This window comes from Schistocerca gregaria, chromosome 9, assembly GCF_023897955.1.
Source record: "Schistocerca gregaria isolate iqSchGreg1 chromosome 9, iqSchGreg1.2, whole genome shotgun sequence".
Classification (NCBI taxonomy): domain Eukaryota; kingdom Metazoa; phylum Arthropoda; class Insecta; order Orthoptera; family Acrididae; genus Schistocerca; species Schistocerca gregaria.
Window position 1 is genome coordinate 3,729,266 of NC_064928.1, and position 20,369 is coordinate 3,749,634.

Sequence of the window (20,369 nt, forward strand, 5' to 3'; positions counted from 1 at the left end):
TGCGAACACAGGAAGCTTGCAGACCCTCGCTGCCTGCAGACACCGAGCAGCCACACTAGGAGGGCGGCCTAAGCCGTAGGCGAAATGTGCTCATTCGCTTTGGCGCGACGTCGAACTATAAATAATGCTGTCACTAGCGTGAGCGTCGTGGAAAGTCGGAAAAGTCGGCTGCGAGGGTGAGTGCCAAGTTTGGGGAGCGTTTCGTAGTATGCGCAGTGCAATGGAGACGCGGAAACTTGTTGTGGCCCAGTGTTTTGCAGTTGGACGACAAGATTGGTACACAGTAGTAAAGAGCGAGGCACTGAGTTGGCATGAATAATGGAGTGCACAATGGGGCTCGAGATGTGTTTGTTACCTCAGGTGCTGTATGATTGTCGACAAGGAGTGAAAACGTAGCAATTTGTGACGGCTCTTTCAATTTAAGACGTTAAAAACAGACGGAATTTGCATTTGTAATACCAGAGCATCGAAACTACTTGGAACTTTTGTGTATATGAACGGGTCCGCGCCTTTGTGCTCTGCTCCCTTCACCGCTACAAACCAACAACCATCGTGTCCGTGCGCATCTGAGTCGCAAAGAATGGGGAAGAGCGCCGTTTGCTCGTGCAGGGGGAGTAGCTCAGTTGGTAGAGCGTTCGCTTGGCATGTGAAAGGTCCAGGGTTCAAGCCGCGGCGCCTCCATTTTTTGTGGTCAGTGCATGGTAAGTGTTGGTCGCGGCGAACCTAAAGGCACGCAAGATGTTGCAAAGCCAGCGTCACAGACTGATATGATGTATACTGACGTAAGGAGAGCAAGATGTAAGTGTGGGGACCGGCTGTTATCGAGGTGTCATCGAGTGCAGATCTGTCTTAGGTATCGCGGCTTAACCTCATTGAAGTCTAGAGGGTGGACAACACGTTGGTCTTACTCAGAGCGGTGTCCGAATTCTATTTTCGACGTTATACGTGCCACTTTCATTGTGGCCAACTACGATTCGATACAGAATGCACGAAACCTGAAAGACACCCTAACGGATACATAGAGAGTAGTGTTTGTCTGCTGAATAATGGGAGTGCAAGGATCTGTGTCGTCTATATGGCTGTATATAGCACCATTAGTCTTCGGGGGGCGGGCGTAGCTCAGATGGTAGAGCCCTCTCTTAGTATGCGAGAGGTACTGGGATCAATACCCAGTGCCTCCAGAATTTTTAACACACCTACATGCGCACCTTGCCATGCAAGTGGAATAATTCACAACCAGCAGATGTGTCTAGGAAGATACAAGCGAATGATTAGCATCCACAATTGACAAGCGTGCTGTTATTAGTGCGCAGGAAGCACCCTCCTCCCACGCCTACACTTAATTTAGAAACAGTACAAGTGTTCCCGTAAGATTCTCAAGCCTATGTCGGAAAGATCTGCCTTGCGCTGAGTTCACGTAAATCCCACTGCACATTCCTATTCTTTGCGTGCACTCAGCTGCTACTGGTGTTGCTAGTTATGACTGCTGATAACAGATGCCGTAGCAATCAATTCATGGAGTGAGTTGTATGTTTTGCGATAGTCTGTCTCTGACAAGCAAGCACAGGTGACATAGGTGCGAACACAGGAAGCTTGCAGACCCTCGCTGCCTGCAGACACCGAGCAGCCACACTAGGAGGGCGGCCTAAGCCGTAGGCGAAATGTGCTCATTCGCTTTGGCGCGACGTCGAACTATAAATAATGCTGTCACTAGCGTGAGCGTCGTGGAAAGTCGGAAAAGTCGGCTGCGAGGGTGAGTGCCAAGTTTGGGGAGCGTTTCGTAGTATGCGCAGTGCAATGGAGACGCGGAAACTTGTTGTGGCCCAGTGTTTTGCAGTTGGACGACAAGATTGGTACACAGTAGTAAAGAGCGAGGCACTGAGTTGGCATGAATAATGGAGTGCACAATGGGGCTCGAGATGTGTTTGTTACCTCAGGTGCTGTATGATTGTCGACAAGGAGTGAAAACGTAGCAATTTGTGACGGCTCTTTCAATTTAAGACGTTAAAAACAGACGGAATTTGCATTTGTAATACCAGAGAATCGAAACTACTTGGAACTTTTGTGTATATGAACGGGTCCGCGCCTTTGTACTCTGCTCCCTTCACCGCTACAAACCAACCAACCATCGTGTCCGTGCGCATCTGAGTCGCAAAGAATGGGGAATAGCGCAGTTTGCTCGTGCCTGGAGCGTAGCTCAGTTGGTAGAGCGTTCGCTTGGCGTTTGAAAGGTCCAGGGTTCAAGCCGCGGCGCCTCCATTTTTTGTGGTCAGTGCATGGTAAGAGTTGGTCGCGGCGAACCTAAAGGCACGCAAGATGTTGCAAAGCCAGCGTCACAGACTGATATGATGTATACTGACGTAAGGAGAGCAAGATGTAAGTGTGGGGACCGGCTGTTATCGAGGTGTCATCGAGTGCAGATCTGTCTTAGGTATCGCGGCTTAACCTCATTGAAGTCTAGAGGGTGGACAACACGTTGGTCTTACTCAGAGCGGTGTCCGAATTCTATTTTCGACGTTATACGTGCCACTTTCATTGTGGCCAACTACGATTCGATACAGAATGCACGAAACCTGAAAGACACCCTAACGGGTACATAGAGAGTAGTGTTTGTCTGCTGAATAATGGGAGTGCAAGGGTCTGTGTCGTCTATATGGCTGTATGTAGCACCATTAGTCGTCGGAGGGGCGGGCGTAGCTCAGATGGTAGAGCGCTCGCTTAGTATGCGAGAGGTACTGGGATCAATACCCAGTGCCTTCAGAATTTTTAACACACCTACATGCGCACCTTGCCATGCAAGTGGAATAATTCAAAACCAGCAGATGTGTCTAGGAAGATACAAGCGAATGATTAGCAACCACAATTGACAAGCGTGCTGTTATTAGTGCGCAGGAAGCACCCTCCTCCCACGCCTACACTTAATTTAGAAACAGTACAAGTGTTCCCGTAAGAATCTCAAGCCTATGTCGGAAAGATCTGCCTTGCGCTGAGTTCACGTAAATCCCACTGCACATTCCTATTCTTTGCGTGCAGTCAGCTGCTACTGGTGTTGCTAGTTGTGACTGCTGATAACAGATGCCGTAGCAATCAATTCATGGAGTGAGTTGTATGTTTTGCGATAGTCTGTCTCTGACAAGCAAGCACAGGTGACATAGGTGCGAACACAGGAAGCTTGCAGACCCTCGCTGCCTGCAGACACCGAGCAGCCACACTAGGAGGGCGGCCTAAGCCGTAGGCGAAATGTGCTCATTCGCTTTGGCGCGACGTCGAACTATAAATAATGCTGTCACCAGCGTGAGCGTCGTGGAAAGTCGGAAAAGTCGGCTGCGAGGGTGAGTGCCAAGTTTGGGCAGCGTTTCGTAGTACGCGCAGTGCAATGGAGACGCGGAAACATGTTGTGGTCCAGTGTTTTGCAGTTGGACGACAAGATTGGTACACAGTAGTAAAGAGCGAGGCACTGAGTTGGCATGAATCATGGAGTGCACAATGGGGCTCGAGATGTGTTTGTTACCTCTGGTGCTGTATGATTGTCGACAAGGAGTGAAAACGGAGCAATTTGTGACGGCTCTTTCAATTTAAGACGTTAAAAACAGACGGAATTTTCATTTGTAATACCAGAGCATCGAAACTACTTGGAACTTTTGTGTATATGAACGGGTCCGCGCCTTTGTACTGTGCTCCCTTCACCGCTACAAACCAACAACCATCGTGTCCGTGCGCATCTGAGTCGCAAAGAATGGGGAATAGCGCAATTAGCTCGTGCATGGGGCGTAGCTCAGTTGGTAGAGCGTTCGCTTGGCATTGGAAAGGTCCAGGGTTCAAGCCGCGGCGTCTCCATTTTTTTGTGGTCAGTGCATGGTAAGTGTTGGTCGCGGCGAACCTAAAGGCACGCAAGATGTTGCAAAGCCAGCGTCACAGACTGATATGATGTATACTGACGTAAGGAGAGCAAGATGTAAGTGTGGGGACCGGCTGTTATCGAGGTGTCATCGAGTGCAGATCTGTCTTAGGTACCGCGGCTTAACCTCATTGAAGTCTAGAGGGTGGACAACACGTTGGTCTTACTCAGAGCGGTGTCCGAATTCTATTTTCGACGTTATACGTGCCACTTTCATTGTGGCCAACTACGATTCGATACAGAATGCACGAAACCTGAAAGACACCCTAACGGATACATAGAGAGTAGTGTTTGTCTGCTGAATAATGGGAGTGCAAGGGTCTGTGTCGTCTATATGGCTGTATGTAGCACCATTAGTCTTCGGGGGGGGGGGGGGGGGGCGGGCGAAGCTAATATGGTAGAGCGCTCGCTTAGTATGCGAGAGGTGCTGGGATCAATACCCGGTGCCTCCAGAATTTTTAACACACCTACATGCGCACCTTGCCATGCAAGTGGAATAATTCACAACCAGCAGATGTGTCTAGGAAGATACAAGCGAATGATTAGCAGCCACAATTGACAAGCGTGCTGTTATTAGTGCGCAGGAAGCACAATCTTCCCACGCCTACACTTAATTTAGAAACAGTACAAGTGTTCCCGTAAGATTCTCAAGCCTATGTCGGAAAGATCTGCCTTCCGCTGAGTTCACGTAAATCCCCCTGCACATTCCTATTCTTTGCGTGCAGTCAGCTGCTACTGGTGTTGCTAGTTGTGACTGCTGATAACAGATGCCGTAGCAATCAATTCATGGAGTGAGTTGTATGTTTTGCTATAGTCTGTCTCTGACAAGCAAGCACAGGTGACATAGGTGCGAACACAGGAAGCTTGCAGACCTCCGCTGCCTGCAGACACCGAGCAGCCACACTAGGAGGGCGGCCTAAGCCGTAGGCGAAATGTGCTCATTCGCTTTGGCGCGACGTCGAACTATAAATAATGCTGTCACTAGCGTGAGCGTCGTGGAAAGTCGGAAAAGTCGGCTGCGAGGGTGAATGCCAAGTTTGGGGTGCGTTTCGTAGTATGCGCAGTGCAATGGAGACGCGGAAACTTGTTGTGGCCCAGTGTTTTGCAGTTGGACGACAAGATTGGTACACAGTAGTAAAGAGCGAGGCACTCAGATGGCATGAATAATGGAGTGCACAATGGGGCTCGAGATGCGTTTGTTACCTCAGGTGCTGTATGATTGTCGACAAGGAGTGAAAACGGAGCAATTTGTGATGGCTCTTTCAATTTAAGACGTTAAAAACAGACGGAATTTGCATTTGTAATACCAGAGCATCGAAACTACTTGGAAGTTTTGTGTATATGAACGGGTCCGCGCCTTTGTACTCTGCTCCCTTCACCGCTACAAACCAACAACCATCGTGTCCGTGCGCATCTGAGTCGCAAAGAATGGGGAAGAGCGCCGTTTGCTCGTGCAGGGGAGTAGCTCAGTTGGTAGAGCGTTCGCTTGGCATGTGAAAGGTCCAGGGTTCAAGCCGCGGCGCCTCCATTTTTTGTGGTCAGTGCATGGTAAGTGTTGGTCGCGGCGAACCTAAAGGCACGCAAGATGTTGCAAAGCCAGCGTCACAGACTGATATGATGTATACTGACGTAAGGAGAGCAAGATGTAAGTGTGGGGACCGGCTGTTATCGAGGTGTCATCGAGTGCAGATCTGTCTTAGGTATCGCGGCTTAACCTCATTGAAGTCTAGAGGGTGGACAACACGTTGGTCTTACTCAGAGCGGTGTCCGAATTCTATTTTCGACGTTATACGTGCCACTTTCATTGTGGCCAACTACGATTCGATACAGAATGCACGAAACGTGAAAGACACCCTAACGGATACATAGAGAGTAGCGTTTGTCTGCTGAATAATGGGAGTGCAAGGGTCTGTGCCGTCTATATGGCTGTATGTAGCACCATTAGTCTTCGGGGGGGCGGGCGTAGCTCATATGGTAGAGCGCTCGCTTAGTATGCGAGAGGTACTGGGATCAATACCCAGTGCCTCCAGAATTTTTAACACACCTACATGTGCACCTTGCCATGCAAGTGGAATAATTCACAACCAGCAGATGTGTCTAGGAAGATACAAGCGAATGATTAGCATCCACAATTGACAAGCGTGCTGTTATTAGTGCGCAGGAAGCACCCTCCTCCCACGCCTACACTTAATTTAGAAACAGTACAAGTGTTCCCGTAAGATTCTCAAGCCTATGTCAGAAAGATCTGCCTTGCGCTGAGTTCACGTAAATCCCACTGCACATTCCTATTCTTTGCGTGCAGTCAGCTGCTACTGGTGTTGCTAGTTATGACTGCTGATAACAGATGCCGTAGCAATCAATTCATGGAGTGAGTTGTATGTTTTGCGATAGTCTGTCTCTGACAAGCAAGCACAGGTGACATAGGTGCGAACACAGGAAGCTTGCAGACCCTCGCTGCCTGCAGACACCGAGCAGCCACACTAGGAGGGCGGCCTAAGCCGTAGGCGAAATGTGCTCATTCGCTTTGGCGCGACGTCGAACTATAAATAATGCTGTCACCAGCGTGAGCGTCGTGGAAAGTCGGAAAAGTCGGCTGCGAGGGTGAGTGCCAAGTTTGGGCAGCGTTTCGTAGTATGCGCAGTGCAATGGAGACGCGGAAACATGTTGTGGTCCAGTGTTTTGCAGTTGGACGACAAGATTGGTACACAGTAGTAAAGAGCGAGGCACTGAGTTGGCATGAATCATGGAGTGCACAATGGGGCTCGAGATGTGTTTGTTACCTCTGGTGCTGTATGATTGTCGACAAGGAGTGAAAACGGAGCAATTTGTGACGGCTCTTTCAATTTAAGACGTTAAAAACAGACGGAATTTTCATTTGTAATACCAGAGCATCGAAACTACTTGGAACTTTTGTGTATATGAACGGGTCCGCGCCTTTGTACTCTGCTCCCTTCACCGCTACAAACGAACAACCATCGTGTCCGTGCGCATCTGAGTCGCAAAGAATGGGGAATAGCGCAATTAGCTCGTGCATGGGGCGTAGCTCAGTTGGTAGAGCGTTCGCTTGGCATTGGAAAGGTCCAGGGTTCAAGCCGCGGCGCCTCCATTTTTTTGTGGTCAGTGCATGATAAGTGTTGGTCGCGGCGAACCTAAAGGCATGCAAGATGTTGCAAAGCCAGCGTCACAGACTGATATGATGTATACTGACGTAAGGAGAGCAAGATGTAAGTGTGAGGACCGGCTGTTATCGAGGTGTCATCGAGTGCAGATCTGTCTTAGGTATCGCGGCTTAACCTCATTGAAGTCTAGAGGGTGGACAACACGTTGGTCTTACTCAGAGCGGTGTCCGAATTCTATTTTCGACGTTATACGTGCCACTTTCATTGTGGCCAACTACGATTCGATACAGAATGCACGAAACGTGAAAGACACCCTAACGGATACATAGAGAGTAGCGTTTGTCTGCTGAATAATGGGAGTGCAAGGGTCTGTGCCGTCTATATGGCTGTATGTAGCACCATTAGTCTTCGGGGGGGCGGGCGTAGCTCATATGGTAGAGCGCTCGCTTAGTATGCGAGAGGTACTGGGATCAATACCCAGTGCCTCCAGAATTTTTAACACACCTACATGCGCACCTTGCCATGCAAGTGGAATAATTCACAACCAGCAGATGTGTCTAGGAAGATACAAGCGAATGATTAGCATCCACAATTGACAAGCGTGCTGTTATTAGTGCGCACGAAGCACCCTCCTCCCACGCCTACACTTAATTTAGAAACAGTACAAGTGTTCCCGTAAGATTCTCAAGCCTATGTCAGAAAGATCTGCCTTGCGCTGAGTTCACGTAAATCCCACTGCACATTCCTATTCTTTGCGTGCAGTCAGCTGCTACTGGTGTTGCTAGTTATGACTGCTGATAACAGATGCCGTAGCAATCAATTCATGGAGTGAGTTGTATGTTTTGCGATAGTCTGTCTCTGACAAGCAAGCACAGGTGACATAGGTGCGAACACAGGAAGCTTGCAGACCCTCGCTGCCTGCAGACACCGAGCAGCCACACTAGGAGGGCGGCCTAAGCCGTAGGCGAAATGTGCTCATTCGCTTTGGCGCGACGTCGAACTATAAATAATGACGTCATCGAGTGCAGATCTGTCTTAGGTATCGCGGCTTAACCTCATTGAAGTCTAGAGGGTGGACAACACGTTGGTCTTACTCAGAGCGGTGTCCGAATTCTATTTTCGACGTTATACGTGCCACTTTCATTGTGGCCAACTACGATTCGATACAGAATGCACGAAACCTGAAAGACACCCTAACGGATACATAGAGAGTAGTGTTTGTCTGCTGAATAATGGGAGTGCCAGGGTCTGTGTCGTCTATATGGCTGTATGTAGCACCATTAGTCTTCGGGAGGGCGGGCGTAGCTCAGATGGTAGAGCGCTCGCTTAGTATGCGAGAGTTACTGGGATCAATACCCAGTGCCTCCAGAATTTTTAACACACCTACATGCGCACCTTGCCATGCAAGTGGAATAATTCACAACCAGCAGATGTGTCTAGGAAGATACAAGCGAATGATTAGCATCCACAATTGACAAGCGTGCTGTTATTAGTGCGCACGAAGCACCCTCCTCCCACGCCTACACTTAATTTAGAAACAGTACAAGTGTTCCCGTAAGATTCTCAAGCCTATGTCGGAAAGATCTGCCTTGCGCTGAGTTCACGTAAATCCCACTGCACATTCCTATTCTTTGCGTGCAGTCAGCTGCTACTGGTGTTGCTAGTTGTGACTGCTGATAACAGATGCCGTAGCAATCAATTCATGGAGTGAGTTGTATGTTTTGCGATAGTCTGTCTCTGACAAGCAAGCACAGGTGACATAGGTGCGAACACAGGAAGCTTGCAGACCCTCGCTGCCTGCAGACACCGAGCAGCCACACTAGGAGGGCTGCCTAAGCCGTAGGCGAAATGTGCTCATTCGCTTTGGCGCGACGTCGAACTATAAATAATGCTGTCACTAGCGTGAGCGTCGTGGAAAGTCGGAAAAGTCGGCTGCGAGGGTGAGTGCCAAGTTTGGGGAGCGTTTCGTAGTATGCACAGTGCAATGGAGACGCGGAAACTTGTTGTGGCCCAGTGTTTTGCAGTTGGACGACAAGATTGGTACACAGTAGTAAAGAGCGAGGCACTGAGTTGGCATGAATCATGGAGTGCACAAGGGGGCTCGAGATGTGTTTGTTACCTCAGGTGCTGTATGATTGTCGACAAGGAGTGAGAACGGAGCAATTTGTGACGGCTCTTTCAATTTAAGACGTTAAAAACAGACGGAATTTGCATTTGTAATACCAGAGCATCGAAACTACTTGGAACTTTTGTGTATATGAACGGGTCCGCGCCTTTGTACTCTGCTCCCTTCACCGCTACAAACCAACCAACCATCGTGTCCGTGCGCATCTGAGTCGCAAAGAATGGGGAATAGCGCAGTTTGCTCGTGCATGGGGCGTAGCTCAGTTGGTAGAGCGTTCGCTGGGCATGTGAAAGGTCCAGGGTTCAAGCCGCGGCGCCTCCATATTTTGTGGTCAGTATATGGTAAGTGTTGGTCGCGGCGAACCTAAAGGCACGCAAGATGTTGCAAAGCCAGCGTCACAGACTGATATGATGTATACTGACGTAAGGAGAGCAAGATGTAAGTGTGGGGACCGGCTGTTATCGAGGTGTCATCGAGTGCAGATCTGTCTTAGGTATCGCGGCTTAACCTCATTGAAGTCTAGAGGGTGGACAACACGTTGGTCTTACTCAGAGCGGTGTCCGAATTCTATTTTCGACGTTATACGTGCCACTTTCATTGTGGCCAACTACGATTCGATACAGAATGCACGAAACCTGAAAGACACCCTAACGGATACACAGAGAGTAGTGTTTGTCTGCTGAATAATGGGAGTGCCAGGGTCTGTGTCGTCTATATGGCTGTATGTAGCACCATTAGTCTTCGGGAGGGCGGGCGTAGCTCAGATGGTAGAGCGCTCGCTTAGTATGCGAGAGGTACTGGGATCAATACCCAATGCCTCCAGAATTTTTAACACACCTACATGCGCACCTTGCCATGCAAGTGGAATAATTCACAACCAGCAGATGTGTCTAGGAAGATACAAGCGAATGATTAGCATCCACAATTGACAAGCGTGCTGTTATTAGTGCGCAGGAAGCACCCTCCTCCCACGCCTACACTTAATTTAGAAACAGTACAAGTGTTCCCGTAAGATTCTCAAGCCTATGTCGGAAAGATCTGCCTTGCGCTGAGTTCACGTAAATCCCACTGCACATTCCTATTCTTTGCGTGCAGTCAGCTGCTACTGGTGTTGCTAGTTGTGACTGCTGATAACAGATGCCGTAGCAATCAATTCATGGAGTGAGTTGTATGTTTTGCGATAGTCTGTCTCTGACAAGCAAGCACAGGTGACATAGGTGCGAACACAGGAAGCTTGCAGACCCTCGCTGCCTGCAGACACCGAGCAGCCACACTAGGAGGGCGGCCTAAGCCGTAGGCGAAATGTGCTCATTCGCTTTGGCGCGACGTCGAACTATAAATAATGCTGTCACCAGCGTGAGCGTTGCGTGAGCGTCGTGGAAAGTCGGAAAAGTCGGCTGCGAGGGTGAGTGCCAAGTTTGGGCAGGGTTTCGTAGTATGCGCAGTGCAATGGAGACGCGGAAACATGTTGTGGTCCAGTGTTTTGCAGTTGGACGACAAGATTGGTACACAGTAGTAAAGAGCGAGGCACTGAGTTGGCATGAATCATGGAGTGCACAATGGGGCTCGAGATGTGTTTGTTACCTCTGGTGCTGTATGATTGTCGACAAGGAGTGAAAACGGAGCAATTTGTGACGGCTCTTTCAATTTAAGACGTTAAAAACAGACGGAATTTTCATTTGTAATACCAGAGCATCGAAACTACTTGGAACTTTTGTGTATATGAACGGGTCCGCGCCTTTGTACTCTGCTCCCTTCACCGCTACAAACCAACAACCATCGTGTCCGTGCGCATCTGAGTCGCAAAGAATGGGGAATAGCGCAATTAGCTCGTGCATGGGGCGTAGCTCAGTTGGTAGAGCGTTCGCTTGGCATTGGAAAGGTCCAGGGTTCAAGCCGCGGCGCCTCCATTTTTTTGTGGTCAGTGCATGGTAAGTGTTGGTCGCGGCGAACCTAAAGGCACGCAAGATGTTGCAAAGCCAGCGTCACAGACTGATATGATGTATACTGACGTAAGGAGAGCAAGATGTAAGAGTGAGGACCGGCTGTTATCGAGGTGTCATCGAGTGCAGATCTGTCTTAGGTACCGCGGCTTAACCTCATTGAAGTCTAGAGGGTGGACAACACGTTGGTCTTACTCAGAGCGGTGTCCGAATTCTATTTTCGACGTTATACGTGCCACTTTCATTGTGGCCAACTACGATTCGATACAGAATGCACGAAACCTGAAAGACACCCTAACGGATACATAGAGAGTAGTGTTTGTCTGCTGAATAATGGGAGTGCAAGGGTCTGTGTCGTCTATATGGCTGTATGTAGCACCATTAGTCTTCGGGGGGGGGGGGGGGGGGGGGGGGCGGGCGTAGCTAATATGGTAGAGCGCTCGCTTAGTATGCGAGAGGTGCTGGGATCAATACCCGGTGCCTCCAGAATTTTTAACACACCTACATGCGCACCTTGCCATGCAAGTGGAATAATTCACAACCAGCAGATGTGTCTAGGAAGATACAAGCGAATGATTAGCAGCCACAATTGACAAGCGTGCTGTTATTAGTGCGCAGGAAGCACAATCTTCCCACGCCTACACTTAATTTAGAAACAGTACAAGTGTTCCCGTAAGATTCTCAAGCCTATGTCGGAAAGATCTGCCTTCCGCTGAGTTCACGTAAATCCCCCTGCACATTCCTATTCTTTGCGTGCAGTCAGCTGCTACTGGTGTTGCTAGTTGTGACTGCTGATAACAGATGCCGTAGCAATCAATTCATGGAGTGAGTTGTATGTTTTGCTATAGTCTGTCTCTGACAAGCAAGCACAGGTGACATAGGTGCGAACACAGGAAGCTTGCAGACCTCCGCTGCCTGCAGACACCGAGCAGCCACACTAGGAGGGCGGCCTAAGCCGTAGGCGAAATGTGCTCATTCGCTTTGGCGCGACGTCGAACTATAAATAATGCTGTCACTAGCGTGAGCGTCGTGGAAAGTCGGAAAAGTCGGCTGCGAGGGTGAGTGCCAAGTTTGGGGAGCGTTTCGTAGTATGCACAGTGCAATGGAGACGCGGAAACTTGTTGTGGCCCAGTGTTTTGCAGTTGGACGACAAGATTGGTACACAGTAGTAAAGAGCGAGGCACTGAGTTGGCATGAATCATGGAGTGCACAAGGGGGCTCGAGATGTGTTTGTTACCTCAGGTGCTGTATGATTGTCGACAAGGAGTGAAAACGGAGCAATTTGTGACGGCTCTTTCAATTTAAGACGTTAAAAACAGACGGAATTTGCATTTGTAATACCAGAGCATCGAAACTACTTGGAACTTTTGTGTATATGAACGGGTCCGCGCCTTTGTACTCTGCTCCCTTCACCGCTACAAACCAACCAACCATCGTGTCCGTGCGCATCTGAGTCGCAAAGAATGGGGAATAGCGCAGTTTGCTCGTGCATGGGGCGTAGCTCAGTTGGTAGAGCGTTCGCTGGGCATGTGAAAGGTCCAGGGTTCAAGCCGCGGCGCCTCCATATTTTGTGGTCAGTATATGGTAAGTGTTGGTCGCGGCGAACCTAAAGGCACGCAAGATGTTGCAAAGCCAGCGTCACAGACTGATATGATGTATACTGACGTAAGGAGAGCAAGATGTAAGTGTGGGGACCGGCTGTTATCGAGGTGTCATCGAGTGCAGATCTGTCTTAGGTATCGCGGCTTAACCTCATTGAAGTCTAGAGGGTGGACAACACGTTGGTCTTACTCAGAGCGGTGTCCGAATTCTATTTTCGACGTTATACGTGCCACTTTCATTGTGGCCAACTACGATTCGATACAGAATGCACGAAACCTGAAAGACACCCTAACGGATACACAGAGAGTAGTGTTTGTCTGCTGAATAATGGGAGTGCCAGGGTCTGTGTCGTCTATATGGCTGTATGTAGCACCATTAGTCTTCGGGAGGGCGGGCGTAGCTCAGATGGTAGAGCGCTCGCTTAGTATGCGAGAGGTACTGGGATCAATACCCAATGCCTCCAGAATTTTTAACACACCTACATGCGCACCTTGCCATGCAAGTGGAATAATTCACAACCAGCAGATGTGTCTAGGAAGATACAAGCGAATGATTAGCATCCACAATTGACAAGCGTGCTGTTATTAGTGCGCAGGAAGCACCCTCCTCCCACGCCTACACTTAATTTAGAAACAGTACAAGTGTTCCCGTAAGATTCTCAAGCCTATGTCGGAAAGATCTGCCTTGCGCTGAGTTCACGTAAATCCCACTGCACATTCCTATTCTTTGCGTGCAGTCAGCTGCTACTGGTGTTGCTAGTTGTGACTGCTGATAACAGATGCCGTAGCAATCAATTCATGGAGTGAGTTGTATGTTTTGCGATAGTCTGTCTCTGACAAGCAAGCACAGGTGACATAGGTGCGAACACAGGAAGCTTGCAGACCCTCGCTGCCTGCAGACACCGAGCAGCCACACTAGGAGGGCGGCCTAAGCCGTAGGCGAAATGTGCTCATTCGCTTTGGCGCGACGTCGAACTATAAATAATGCTGTCACCAGCGTGAGCGTTGCGTGAGCGTCGTGGAAAGTCGGAAAAGTCGGCTGCGAGGGTGAGTGCCAAGTTTGGGCAGCGTTTCGTAGTATGCGCAGTGCAATGGAGACGCGGAAACATGTTGTGGTCCAGTGTTTTGCAGTTGGACGACAAGATTGGTACACAGTAGTAAAGAGCGAGGCACTGAGTTGGCATGAATCATGGAGTGCACAATGGGGCTCGAGATGTGTTTGTTACCTCTGGTGCTGTATGATTGTCGACAAGGAGTGAAAACGGAGCAATTTGTGACGGCTCTTTCAATTTAAGACGTTAAAAACAGACGGAATTTTCATTTGTAATACCAGAGCATCGAAACTACTTGGAACTTTTGTGTATATGAACGGGTCCGCGCCTTTGTACTCTGCTCCCTTCACCGCTACAAACCAACAACCATCGTGTCCGTGCGCATCTGAGTCGCAAAGAATGGGGAATAGCGCAATTAGCTCGTGCATGGGGCGTAGCTCAGTTGGTAGAGCGTTCGCTTGGCATTGGAAAGGTCCAGGGTTCAAGCCGCGGCGCCTCCATTTTTTTGTGGTCAGTGCATGGTAAGTGTTGGTCGCGGCGAACCTAAAGGCACGCAAGATGTTGCAAAGCCAGCGTCACAGACTGATATGATGTATACTGACGTAAGGAGAGCAAGATGTAAGTGTGAGGACCGGCTGTTATCGAGGTGTCATCGAGTGCAGATCTGTCTTAGGTACCGCGGCTTAACCTCATTGAAGTCTAGAGGGTGGACAACACGTTGGTCTTACTCAGAGCGGTGTCCGAATTCTATTTTCGACGTTATACGTGCCACTTTCATTGTGGCCAACTACGATTCGATACAGAATGCACGAAACCTGAAAGACACCCTAACGGATACATAGAGAGTAGTGTTTGTCTGCTGAATAATGGGAGTGCAAGGGTCTGTGTCGTCTATATGGCTGTATGTAGCACCATTAGTCTTCGGGGGGGGGGGGGGGGGGGGGGGCGTAGCTAATATGGTAGAGCGCTCGCTTAGTATGCGAGAGGTGCTGGGATCAATACCCGGTGCCTCCAGAATTTTTAACACACCTACATGCGCACCTTGCCATGCAAGTGGAATAATTCACAACCAGCAGATGTGTCTAGGAAGATACAAGCGAATGATTAGCAGCCACAATTGACAAGCGTGCTGTTATTAGTGCGCAGGAAGCACAATCTTCCCACGCCTACACTTAATTTAGAAACAGTACAAGTGTTCCCGTAAGATTCTCAAGCCTATGTCGGAAAGATCTGCCTTCCGCTGAGTTCACGTAAATCCCCCTGCACATTCCTATTCTTTGCGTGCAGTCAGCTGCTACTGGTGTTGCTAGTTGTGACTGCTGATAACAGATGCCGTAGCAATCAATTCATGGAGTGAGTTGTATGTTTTGCTATAGTCTGTCTCTGACAAGCAAGCACAGGTGACATAGGTGCGAACACAGGAAGCTTGCAGACCTCCGCTGCCTGCAGACACCGAGCAGCCACACTAGGAGGGCGGCCTAAGCCGTAGGCGAAATGTGCTCATTCGCTTTGGCGCGACGTCGAACTATAAATAATGCTGTCACTAGCGTGAGCGTCGTGGAAAGTCGGAAAAGTCGGCTGCGAGGGTGAATGCCAAGTTTGGGGTGCGTTTCGTAGTATGCGCAGTGCAATGGAGACGCGGAAACCTGTTGTGGCCCAGTGTTTTGCAGTTGGACGACAAGATTGGTACACAGTAGTAAAGAGCGAGGCACTCAGATGGCATGAATAATGGAGTGCACAATGGGGCTCGAGATGCGTTTGTTACCTCAGGTGCTGTATGATTGTCGACAAGGAGTGAAAACGGAGCAATTTGTGACAGCTCTTTCAATTTAAGACGTTAAAAACAGACGGAATTTGCATTTGTAATACCAGAGCATCGAAACTACTTGGAACTTTTGTGTATATGAACGGGTCCGCGCCTTTGTGCTCTGCTCCCTTCACCGCTACAAACCAACAACCTTCGTGTCCGTGCGCATCTGAGTCGCAAAGAATGGGGAAGAGCGCCGTTTGCTCGTGCAGGGGGAGTAGCTCAGTTGGTAGAGCGTTCGCTTGGCATGTGAAAGGTCCAGGGTTCAAGCCGCGGCGCCTCCGTTTTTTGTGGTCAGTGCATGGTAAGTGTTGGTCGCGGCGAACCTAAAGGCACGCAAGATGTTGCAAAGCCAGCGTCACAGACTGATATGATGTATACTGACGTAAGGAGAGCAAGATGTAAGTATGGGGACCGGCTGTTATCGAGGTGTCATCGAGTGCAGATCTGTCTTAGGTATCGCGGCTTAACCTCATTGAAGTCTAGAGGGTGGACAACACGTTGGTCTTACTCAGAGCGGTGTCCGAATTTTATTTTCGACGTTATACGTGCCACTTTCATTGTGGCCAACTACGATTCGATACAGAATGCACGAAACGTGAAAGACACCCTAACGGATACATAGAGAGTAGCGTTTGTCTGCTGAATAATGGGAGTGCAAGGGTCTGTGCCGTCTATATGGCTGTATGTAGCACCATTAGTCTTCGGGGGGGCGGGCGTAGCTCATATGGTAGAGCGCTCGCTTAGTATGCGAGAGGTACTGGGATCAATACCCAGTGCCTCCAGAATTTTTAACACACCTACATGTGCACCTTGCCACGCAAGTGGAATAATTCACAACCAGCAGATGTGTCTAGGAAGATACAAGCGAATGATTAGCATCCACAATTGACAAGCGTGCTGTTATTAGTGCGCAGGAAGCACCCTCCTCCCACGCCTACACTTAATTTAGAAACAGTACAAGTGTTCCCGTAAGATTCTCAAGCCTATGTCAGAAAGATCTGCCTTGCGCTGAGTTCACGTAAATCCCACTGCACATTCCTATTCTTTGCGTGCAGTCAGCTGCTACTGGTGTTGCTAGTTATGACTGCTGATAACAGATGCCGTAGTAATCAATTCATGGAGTGAGTTGTATGTTTTGCGATAGTCTGTCTCTGACAAGCAAGCACAGGTGACATAGGTGCGAACACAGGAAGCTTGCAGACCCTCGCTGCCTGCAGACACCGAGCAGCCACACTAGGAGGGCGGCCTAAGCCGTAGGCGAAATGTGCTCATTCGCTTTGGCGCGACGTCGAACTATAAATAATGCTGTCATCGAGTGCAGATCTGTCTTAGGTATCGCGGCTTAACCTCATTGAAGTCTAGAGGGTGGACAACACGTTGGTCTTACTCAGAGCGGTGTCCGAATTCTATTTTCGACGTTATACGTGCCACTTTCATTGTGGCCAACTACGATTCGATACAGAATGCACGAAACCTGAAAGACACCCTAACGGATACATAGAGAGTAGTGTTTGTCTGCTGAATAATGGGAGTGCCAGGGTCTGTGTCGTCTATATGGCTGTATGTAGCACCATTAGTCTTCGGGAGGGCGGGCGTAGCTCAGATGGTAGAGCGCTCGCTTAGTATGCGAGAGGTACTGGGATCAATACCCAGTGCCTCCAGAATTTTTAACACACCTACATGCGCACCTTGCCATGCAAGTGGAATAATTCACAACCAGCAGATGTGTCTAGGAAGATACAAGCGAATGATTAGCATCCACAATTGACAAGCGTGCTGTTATTAGTGCGCACAAAGCACCCTCCTCCCACGCCTACACTTAATTTAGAAACAGTACAAGTGTTCCCGTAAGATTCTCAAGCCTATGTCGGAAAGATCTGCCTTGCGCTGAGTTCACGTAAATCCCACTGCACATTCCTATTCTTTGCGTGCAGTCAGCTGCTACTGGTGTTGCTAGTTGTGACTGCTGATAACAGATGCCGTAGCAATCAATTCATGGAGTGAGTTGTATGTTTTGCGATAGTCTGTCTCCGACAGGCAAGCACAGGTGACATAGGTGCGAACACAGGAAGCTTGCAGACCCTCGCTGCCTGCAGACACCGAGCAGCCACACTAGGAGGGCTGCCTAAGCCGTAGGCGAAATGTGCTCATTCGCTTTGGCGCGACGTCGAACTATAAATAATGCTGTCACTAGCGTGAGCGTCGTGGAAAGTCGGAAAAGTCGGCTGCGAGGGTGAGTGCCAAGTTTGGGGAGCGTTTCGTAGTATGCGCAGTGCAATGGAGACGCGGAAACTTGTTGTGGCCCAGTGTTTTGCAGTTGGACGACAAGATTGGTACACAGTAGTAAAGAGCGAGGCACTGAGTTGGCATGAATAATGGAGTGCACAATGGGGCTCGAGATGCGTTTGTTACCTCAGGTGCTGTATGATTGTCGACAAGGAGTGAAAACGGAGCAATTTGTGACGGCTCTTTCAATTTAAAACGTTAAAACCAGACGGAATTTGCATTTGTAATACCAGAGCATCGAAACTACTTGGAACTTTTGTGTATATGAACGGGTCCGCGCCTTTGTACTCTGCTCCCTTCACCGCTACAAACCAACAACCATCGTGTCCGTGCGCATCTGAGTCGCAAAGAATGGGGAATAGCGCCGTTTGCTCGTGCATGGGGCGTAGCTCAGTTGGTAGAGCGTTCGCTTGGCATGTGAAAGGTCCAGGGTTCAAGCCGCGGCGCCTCCATATTTTGTGGTCAGTATATGGTAAGTGTTGGTCGCGGCGAACCTAAAGGCACGCAAGATGTTGCAAAGCCAGCGTCACAGACTGATATGATGTATACTGACGTAAGGAGAGCAAGATGTAAGTGTGGGGACCGGCTGTTATCGAGGTGTCATCGAGTGCAGATCTGTCTTAGGTATCGCGGCTTAACCTCATTGAAGTCTAGAGGGTGGACAACACGTTGGTCTTACTCAGAGCGGTGTCCGAATTCTATTTTCGACGTTATACGTGCCACTTTCATTGTGGCCAACTACGATTCGATACAGAATGCACGAAACCTGAAAGACACCCTAACGGATACATAGAGAGTAGTGTTTGTCTGCTGAATAATGGGAGTGCAAGGGTCTGTGTCGTCTATATGGCTGTATATAGCACCATTAGTCTTCGGGGGCGGGCGTAGCTCAGATGGTAGAGCGCTCGCTTTGTATGCGAGAGGTGCTGGGATCAATACCCAGTGCCTCCAGAATTTTTAACACACCTACATGCGCCCCTTGCCATGCAAGTGGAATAATTCACAACCAGCAGATGTGTCTAGGAAGATACAAGCGAATGATTAGCATCCACAATTGACAAGCGTGCTGTTATTAGTGCGCAGGAAGCACCCTCCTCCCACGCCTACACTTAATTTAGAAACAGTACAAGTGTTCCCGTAAGATTCTCAAGCCTATGTCGGAAAGATCTGCCTTGCGCTGAGTTCACGTAAATCCGACTGCACATTCCTATTCTTTGCGTGCAGTCAGCTGCTACTGGTGTTGCTAGTTGTGACTGCTGATAACAGATGCCGTAGCAATCAATTCATGGAGTGAGTTGTATGTTTTGCGATAGTCTGTCTCTGACAAGCAAGCACAGGTGACATAGGTGCGAACACAGGAAGCTTGCAGACCCTCGCTGCCTGCAGACACCGAGCAGCCACACTAGGAGGGCGGCCTAAGCCGTAGGCGAAATATGCTCATTCGCTTTGGCGCGACGTCGAACTATAAATAATGCTGTCACTAACGTGTGCGTTGCGTGAGCGTCGTGGAAAGTCGGAAAAGTCGGCTGCGAGGGTGAGTGCCAAGTTTGGGGAGCGTTTCGTAGTATGCGCAGTGCAATGGAGACGCGGAAACTTGTTGTGGCCCAGTGTTTTGCAGTTGGACGACAAGATTGGTACACAGTAGTAAAGAGCGAGGCACTGAGTTGGCATGAATAATGGAATGCACAATGGGGCTCGAGATGCGTTTGTTACCTCAGGTGCTGTATGATTGTCGACAAGGAGTGAAAACGGAGCAATTTGTGACGGCTCTGTCAATTTAAGACGTTAAAAACAGACGGAATTTGCATTTGTAATACCAGAGCATCGAAACTACTTGGAACTTTTGTGTATATTAACGGGTCCGCGCCTTTGTACTCTGCTCCCTTCACCGCTACAAACCAACAACCATCGTGTCCGTGCGCATCTGAGTCGCAAAGAATGTTGAATAGCGCCGTTTGCTCGTGCATGGGGCGTAGCTCAGTTGGTAGAGCGTTCGCTTGACATGTGAAAGGTCCAGGGTTCAAGCTGCGGCGCCTCCATTTTTTGTGGTCAGTGCATGGTAAGTGTTGGTCGCGGCGAACCTAAAGGCACGCAAGATGTTGCAAAGCCAGCGTCACAGACTGATATGATGTACACTGACGTCAGGAGAGCAAGATGTAAGTGTGGGGACCGGCTGTTATCGAGGTGTCATCGAGTGCAGATCTGTCTTAGGTATCGCGGCTTAACCTCATTGAAGTCTAGAGGGTGGACCTCACGTTGGTCTTACTCAGAGCGGTGTCCGAATTCTATTTTCGACGTTATACGTGCCACTTTCATTGTGGCCAACTACGATTCGATACAGAATGCACGAAACCTGAAAGACACCCTAACGGATACATAGAGAGTAGTGTTTGTCTGCTGAATAATGGGAGTGCAAGGGTCTGTGTCGTCTATATGGCTGTATATAGCACCATTAGTCTTCGGGGGGCGGGCGTAGCTCAGATGGTAGAGCGCTCGCTTTGTATGTGAGAGGTGCTGGGATCAATACCCAGTGCC

At 49.3% G+C, this 20,369-nt stretch overlaps 3 non-coding genes across 3 annotated transcripts; all 3 read left to right on the forward strand.

The window, feature by feature from the left end:
• Positions 1-608: 608 nt before the first annotated feature.
• On the forward strand, positions 609-681 carry Trnaa-ggc (transfer RNA alanine (anticodon GGC)). The gene has a single exon. It is a non-coding gene; the product is annotated as a tRNA-Ala (tRNA).
• A 15,075-nt stretch (positions 682-15,756) lies between these two features.
• On the forward strand, positions 15,757-15,829 carry Trnaa-ggc (transfer RNA alanine (anticodon GGC)). Its single transcript has one exon. It is a non-coding gene; the product is annotated as a tRNA-Ala (tRNA).
• Positions 15,830-18,711: 2,882 nt separating this feature from the next.
• Trnat-ugu (transfer RNA threonine (anticodon UGU)) lies at positions 18,712-18,785 on the forward strand. The gene has a single exon. It is a non-coding gene; the product is annotated as a tRNA-Thr (tRNA).
• Positions 18,786-20,369: the final 1,584 nt, after the last annotated feature.